This window comes from Zingiber officinale, chromosome 1A (genome assembly GCF_018446385.1).
Source record: "Zingiber officinale cultivar Zhangliang chromosome 1A, Zo_v1.1, whole genome shotgun sequence".
Lineage (NCBI taxonomy): Eukaryota > Viridiplantae > Streptophyta > Magnoliopsida > Zingiberales > Zingiberaceae > Zingiber > Zingiber officinale.
Genome location: NC_055987.1, coordinates 5,761,595 through 5,769,932, shown reverse-complemented (window position 1 = coordinate 5,769,932; position 8,338 = coordinate 5,761,595).

Here is an 8,338-nt window from a genome sequence, read left to right as displayed (position 1 = left end):
AATATTTTCCTCCTCGCTTGATTGTGGAGGAAGAATAGTGGGCTCTTCTGGAGTATAAAGGAACATTTGAAAGTTCTCTTTTTCTTGTTCTTGCTCCTTTTCTTGACCTACAAAGTAAAACTCATTTTCTACAAATATCACATCCTTCGATGTGCATACTTTATTAGTAATAGGATCATGACATATATATCCTTTCTTAAATGAACCATATCCAATAAAAACACAACGTCTACCCTTTTTATCGAGTTTGTCCCTAAGTTGTTCAGGAACATGAACATAACAAACACAACCAAATACTTTCAAGTGTGAGATGTTTGGTTTAATGTTAGTGAGTAGTTCCAAAGGAGATTTACCTTTGAGTACTCTGGAGGGTAAATAATTGATAAGATGAGCAGATGTACTAACTGCATCACTCCAATAACTTTTTGAGATGTTTGCATGAAATAGAATGGTTCTAGCTATTTCTTTCTTTCTGCTACGACATTTTGTTATGGGGTATACGGACAAGATGTTTGATGAATAATCCCCCTTTCTTCTAGATAATTTTTAAATTCATGACTCATATATTCTCCTCCATTATCAGTTCTAAGTATTTTGATATTAGCATTATATTGCTTAGAAGTGTATCGAAAGAAATGCTTAAATGCCTCGAATGCTTGTCCTTTAAATGTAAGCATGTATGTCCAAGTGTACCTAGTTACATGATCAATAAAAGATATAAAATATTTAAAACCTCTTCTAGACACAATTAGAGAGGTCCATATATCAGAGTAAATAAGATCAAAGGCATTTTTATATATTGTTTCAGAAATAGGATAGTATGTTCGAGTCTCCTTTCCAAAAATACAAGCTTCACATGATCTTTCTTTATAAATTTTAGATGGGAAGAATTTTTGTAAGGCTTGTTTATGTGGGTGACCTAATCTAGCATGTCATATAGAGTAATTATCTGTTTGACATGTTGTGAGCACATGACTATGTTGGTCCAAAAAATAAAGATTATTTCTTCTGGATCCATTACCAATCACCTTATTCGTTTTGAGATCCTGAAAAGTAACAAAGTTAGAATCAAAAACAACCTTGCAATTATGATCTTTAGTGATTTGGCTAATGGATAGTTGATCAGAAGTAAATTGAAGAACATATAACGCATTAGTATTTTTTTTCCAAAAAGTTCTATCTCTCCTAGTTCTTTAATTTTTAAATTATGTCCATTAGCTACTTTTACCATCATATGGTTGACTAGTGGTTTGAGATTACTAAGTTTATTCTTATCCCTTACATATGATAATCACAACCTGAATCAATTAGCCAACTTTGAGAACTAAAAAATTTAAAAGAGTTTGAGCAATTACCTTGATCATTTATAGATGTTTTTACTTGCTTGAGTAGTTTTGAGATGTCATTGATGGTGATTTCCAGAGTTGCAATCTTGGTCAAGTTGTGGGATGATTGATCCTTTTTCTTTAAGTGATCAGGCCTTAGGTGTGGATGAAGTCGCCAACATTTTTCCTTTGTGTGATTCGGCTTCTTGCAGTATCCACACACAACTTTGGATTCTTGGACTTTATTCGCCTTTTGTTCTTCTAAATCTATATTGAAGTCATGACCCTTTGATTGTGAGGCTTCAAGTCTCATGCTTGCTACAGCTCTTTGAATCATAGCCCTGACCTCTTGATAGGGAGGAAAACTTTTCATCCTCAAAATCTCTTGATGTAAAGGAGCATAAGTTTCTTCTAGCGACATAAGAAGGCCAAATATCATATCTTCCTCTCTTTGTTATTGTAAAACTTTGAAGTCGGTTGTAATCGGCCTCAAAGTATTATATTCATTCCATAGATCTTCGTAGTCACCAAATAGTTGGGAAAGAATCTTTTCTTCCTTTTTGATATATGTAATTTTTCTTTTAATTTCGAAGATCCTTCCCAGATTTGATTCTTGCCCATACAAATTACTCATTTGTTCCCAGAGGACCTTCGACGTTGAGGCGCAAGTGACCATTGTTCTATGAGTTTTATCCATAGAATTTGATAGGAGAATAAATACTTCATCATCCATCTCTTTCCAAGATTCGAAAGAAAGGTCCGACTCTGTAGGAGGATCATTTGCAATATACTTCAAAAGCTTCCTTGAGTTTAAAGATCTCTTAATATGAGTGGCCCAAGAGAAGTAATTAGATGAATTGAGAATCATAGATGAAAAAATATAAGGTTGTACTGAACTTACTTGTAAATCTCCCATATTTGTACAACGTATAAAGGTTCGTCAAGGTTGATCGAACTAGTGCTCAGAATAAGCTTGCAACGTCCTATCGAAATCAATCAACTTGCTCTGATACCATGTTGAAAATTGACAGTGATTCAGATTGCATGAGATGAAGCACCGCTCTTAAAAAAACTCACCCTTGTATTCATAAGATATGTTATAAGGAGAGTATTACAAAGAGGAATAAAAAAACTTCTCTCACAAGAAGGGAAGATTGTCCCTTTTGTTTGAGGATCAAAAATGTGGAGAAGGAGATGCTTAGTCTTTTTGTAGAAAATAGAAAATAGAATTTTTTTAATTTTTCCAATGAGAGATGCAACTCCCATTTTATAAGGGATGAAATGATTATTTAACCGTTGTCATCCAGCCAAATATTAATTGTATTATAACTAAAATAATGACAAGCAATTAATGACTGATGTGACATCAATTAATAGCTGATAAACTTGTCAAAAGAAATTTATTTGACAATAAAATAATGATTAGATGACTGATCAAATAATGATTTACATATTGATGAATTTTTATCTATTTTATCTTCCTTATTTTCAACCGTTGTTATAGTTTTAAAACTGAACTTTAATGTCCAGCCACTTTAAAATTTTAGATTATTTGAAATGAAAAACTGATGCGTCAAATATAAAACAAAATAATAAAAATATTTAAAATTTAAAATATAGAAACCAAAGATAAGATACGTTGTCCGATTTTCCGTGCGCTATTCGATCCCCGATTGACTCACATTTTCATATACCCAAGTCACTTTAAGACGTCTCCCACACTCAATTGAGTACTGAAATCGAGCACGGAAATGGGACGGCCTATCGATTTCGTTGAAACTGAATTGAAATACGAAAACTTTCAAGGGCTGTACTAATGATTAACTCATCAAGCCCTTGGAAAATATTATTTATATTCCCTCTTTATTCAAACCACTTTACATTAACTGATCATCTACAGATTCATTAACTTCCTAGTTAAAACAGTGAGTTCTGCACTTTTTGGTTTCAGTCTCTTCAGTTTTGAGAACCTTGCTCGAACTCTTGCTGGCTGACTGTCTGCGAGAGCCTTCCTGCAAACGTACTGGACAACATCCAACCCTTCTATCCAATGTTACGAGAAGGAATTCCAAACTAACTAGTACGTACCTTGATTTCCCTGCCGAAGTTTCTCTTACTCTTCTTCTCCTGATACTTGGAAAGTTTTTGCTGTCGTTGCTAGGTCGTAAGATCGCTAATGGTTAGGAGCCACTCAAAGGAAGAACACACTGCGATTGTATTTCTGGTGCTTGTGCTTTTGTCACCAAGACGTTGTTGGACAATCTATTGTCGGAAATATTAGAGAAATTATAAAATTTATATTACACAAAATCAATTCTAACTTATCTTTTAAGATGACCTGAGCGAATAATCTCAGGCTGTTAGTGGGGCTAGTTCTGCCAAACTTCCGGTGGTCCGAGTTGCAGAGTTGATGCGGTGAGTAGCAGAATCAAGAGTCGGTCGTCGAATCAGAAAGAAAATTCGCTGACTAAGATACCGAGTTCTGCGTTCAACGCGGTTTTCTTGAAACAGATTCATCCCACCTTCGGTTGTGCTTCAAGGTTCTCTCGGGTCGTTTGTTTCCCAGGATACAGTGGCAAAACCACACACGCAACCAAGTAATGGTTGTTCGTGGTGAACGGAGAATGCACCTGAATACTATCACTAGTACTTCAGCCGAATGGATGCGCGACTGAGAGAGTTTTGTGGGAGAACACGGGTGCATAGAGGTTCGTGTTATGATGTATACTAAAAGCCTAATTTTTTGTATAAATATTTATTTTGAAATAAGAATCACATTGGTCAAATGTCTATATTTATGTTAAATGTAGTTGTCCATTTAATTTATATTGTAGATAACATGGTGTGTGGTGTCACACAGAAGATCATGTTATCAGTTCCTTATAAATTATAAATAGTAGCTCACAACTAAGATGGAATGGGGCAAACCATTGGAATGGTTGTAGTGTAATTTGGTATTAGTTTATCTTAACTATAAAATTACACTAATACACTATGTGTGTATTGAGCAGAACCATTTGAGGAAGGTTTTTTCTATACTGACTACATAAAAAAACAAAACCTCTATTATTATGGATGTGTGTACTCTTAATCCTGATATAATAACAAGCACATATACTTAGTATGTATTTCTTTAATTTATCAATGGGTGAGATTTAGTTCATTAAATCAATAGGCCCAATAAGTTGGGAAATCATATTATTATATGATGTGTTGTTGATTATAGAAGGAAACTGTGTCCTAGTAATCTAGGTTGATGATGCCCCTTGAGGAGCTCATAAGGATTGTCATGTAAACCCTGCAGGTGGACCTAGTCCGGCATGATAATGAAGTTGAGTGGTACTACTCTTGGAGCTAGATATTAATTAAGTGAGTTGTCAGTAACTAATTTAATTAGTGGACATTTTATATCTTAAACACAAAGAGATTAATGCACTCATGATAAGAAGGAGCTCATAATGTAATTTGGGATTGGTGCGATAATTCAATAATAACTCCTTAGTGGTATGAGTTATTATTGATGAACTTGAGTTGGGTGTTCGGGGTGAACACAGGAAGCTCAAGCTCATCGAGAGACCAAAACTAATTTCTCCTCTCGGTCCCTGTTGTAGCCTCTATAAAGCCTTGTATCCACCAAGTCCACTTCTTACCCAAGTAATGGGTCGGGCACATCCTTGCTTGGAGCAAGGGGGCCGACCAAGCATTTACTTGGAGCCCAAGAGGTGGTCAGCCAAGCCATGCTTGGTGTCCAAGCATGGGGCCGGCCACACCATTAGAACTAAAGGGAGATTTTATTTTTTGTTAAAATCTTTCCTTTTGTAGTCATTCATGAAGGGATTTTAAAAAAAAAATTAATTTTAAAATTTCCTTTTATAGTCATCCTCATGGTTTTAAAAGAGAGTTTTAAAATTTTAAAATCTTTCCTTTTATAGCTATCTACAAAAGATTAAAGAGATATTTAATTTTGTTAAAATCTTTCCTTATTTGTAGTTATCTATAATGTTTAAAAGAGAGAGTTTAATTTTTGATAAAACTTTTCTTTTTTATAACCATGATTTAAAAAGATAAGTTTTAATTAATCTTTCCTTTTTTGTAGTTGTCTACATATTTTAAAAGAGAAAGATTAATTTTAAAACTTTCCTTTATTGCCATGTACAATAGGAAATTTAGAAAAGAGAGATTTTAATTATTGTTAAAATTTCCTTTTTAAGGGGAGGCCACAAATAAGGAAGTTTTAATTATGTTTAAAACTTTTCTTTTTTGCCATGACCAAGGATTATAAAAGAAAATGAGAGGGTGTCTCATAAAAGACAACAACCTTAAGCTCTCTCTCTTTTCCTTGGTGTGGCCGGCCCCTTCTCTTCTCCCTTTCTCTTAGGCTGGCACCCCACTTATCTTCTCTTTTGCTTCCTTAGGGTCGGTGGTATCAAGGATTGAAAAGTCCTTGTGGTCGGTTGCTTGGAGAGGAAGAAGAAGAGGAGAAGCACTTGGTGGTCGGTTGCTTGGAGGAGAAGAAGAGGAAGAAAGTTTCCTATTTTGGCATCCCTTGGTGGCTCAAGAGTCTTGGAGGAGAAGAAGTGGTTCGGGTTGTTGGTGCAATCGACCTCCAAGGTTTTAATGTTAGACAAATATGTTTAAGTATGCTTAAGTATGGAGCTTAATCTAGGGAAGTCCTAGTTGTAGGCTAGGCAAGGAAAGCCCTAGTTGGAGGCTAGGCAAGGGAAATCTTGGTATATCATGGAAGCCAGTGGATAGGTCTGGAGGACCTGATCCCTGGGTAGTCGAATACTGAGGTAAGGGAAATCTCAGTATATCGTGGAAGCCAGGTGGATAGATTTGGAAGACCTGATCCCTGGGTAGCCGAATACTGAGTCTTGGTGAGTGAAGTCAGGTGGAGAAAACCCTAGGGGGAGATAACCTTAGGTAACGAGAAGTCTTGGAGGAGTGATCTCCAAGCAACGTTGATCGGATGGTTTCCGATCGACCGCACGCGATCGACCGAACCAGCGGATCTCGATAAATCTAGGATTAGGCTTATCATTATATTTTGTATTACTATTATTGTTGTTGGCTAATATAGTATTGCAGTAGCAGTCTTAGTGGATCAGGTGATCAGACACTGAGCAGGCAAAGTCCAAACATGTCTGGAAGACCATATTTGGCAGGTAAGTTAAGGTAAACAACTGGAGGAACGACAGTGAGGTCGGGTTCCTGAAAGGAACAACCTAAGGTCGCTGATCCAACTGAAGAAACCGGGAAGATTTCAAAGTTGAGATCAAGGCAGTTCTACTGACTTTTATAATACTCATGCATTATAATATTATTATTGTGCTAACATTTGTTTTGTAGGTTTATTATCTAACACTATTTTGCAGGTTTGGCTGGATCGGTCGACCGAACCAAAGAATCGGTCGACCGAACAAGAAGAGATCAAAGCAGTGTTCAGATCAGACCAGAACAGACCGAATCCGATCAAGCCATGATCGGTCGACCGAATAGTAAGATCGGTAGACCGAACCCTGATGACTCAGCACAGAATCAACACCGATTAGAAGTAGAAGGAAACTAAGCTGATCGGTCGACCAAACCGTAAGATTGGTCGACCGAACCAATCAACCATTAATGCACAATAAATGCGGATCTCAGCAAATCTTGACTGTTCGGTCGATCGAAAAATGGGATCGGTCGACCGAACCCTTAATGGGCAGTTAATACCGAAGATCGAATCACCAATCGGATCTCAACCAGGAAGGAAGGGAGCTGGTTTGGTCGACCGAACACAAGGATCGGTCGACCGAACATCGACGATCTTATAAATTGAAGCTCGAGGTCTGAGGCTGGGTATGCAATCTGTTGTGGTTCAATTCTGTGCTAGTACTGCTTGTGTGACTGCTCTACAATTCCTCTACATGCAAACAAGTGTCGACCAAGCTTCAACTCTTACACACAGTCGGTATACTTTATTGTTTTTGTATTGCACTTAATCTTATATAAGATAGTAGGTTGTTACTATCTTATATCATTGTATTTTGTATGCATTACTTCTTTCCTAGGTTTTCGAGAAGGAGAATCTTAGTGGATTGCTCATCGGTGCGGTCAAGGATCGCGGGCCTTCGAGTAAGAGTTGACCTAGACTCCGAACGAAGTAAACAAATTTGTCTATTTACTTTCTGCTGTGCACGACTCTGATTTCAAAGGAAAAGAGAAGTTTTTTAAAAAGGCGCTATATTCACCCCCCCCCCCCCTCTATCGCACCCATTCGATCTAACACGGGTGGAGTTGTCTTGGTAGATCGTCGCCCACACGACGTTCAAGAGGAGGAGAGGAATACAACAGAAGATCAAGAGGTCTTTAGCTACAAAGAAAGGTATAACTAATTAATAATTTCTGCTTCGAATAAATTAGTTAGTTTTCTTTGTATATATTCTGAAATACCAATACAAGAGACTAGCGATTTTATGTTTCGATTTCGTACTATCGATTTTGTACTTCGATTTTGCGTTTCGATCTTGTGTTTCTATTGTGATCTCTATAGTTAAACCTGTGGGTTACATGTAAGAAGTTAAATATTCAATTTCTTTGAAAGGTTTTGTCTAGGAAGTGGTGGATGATCCCATAACCAAGAAGGCCTAGTGACCCGCCATGTTTAACCTAGAAGTCAATCCTTGAAATAGATGTTTAATCAACTTATGTAATATGGTTTAACTTATGAAGAACACATCGGTTAAACTTGGAGTAAAAATGTTAAGTATCGTTTCCAATCTAAGTTTAACTTCTGAAGGATAACTTGGATTAATAATGTTAAGTTACGTTTGCAATCCAAGTTTAACTTCAGTAGAGCACATGGGTAGCTAGGTAAAGTTCTATGCTTGTACAAATTTTTGTACAAGGGAAACAGAATGGTGTTCCGAGTAGCAACCAACAGTTCATTTCCTACTCTTCCTCTCGCTTTATTTTTCGCTTATCTTCCGTTACTCTCTCTCATTTGTTTAAGATCTAGCCTCTTTATATAG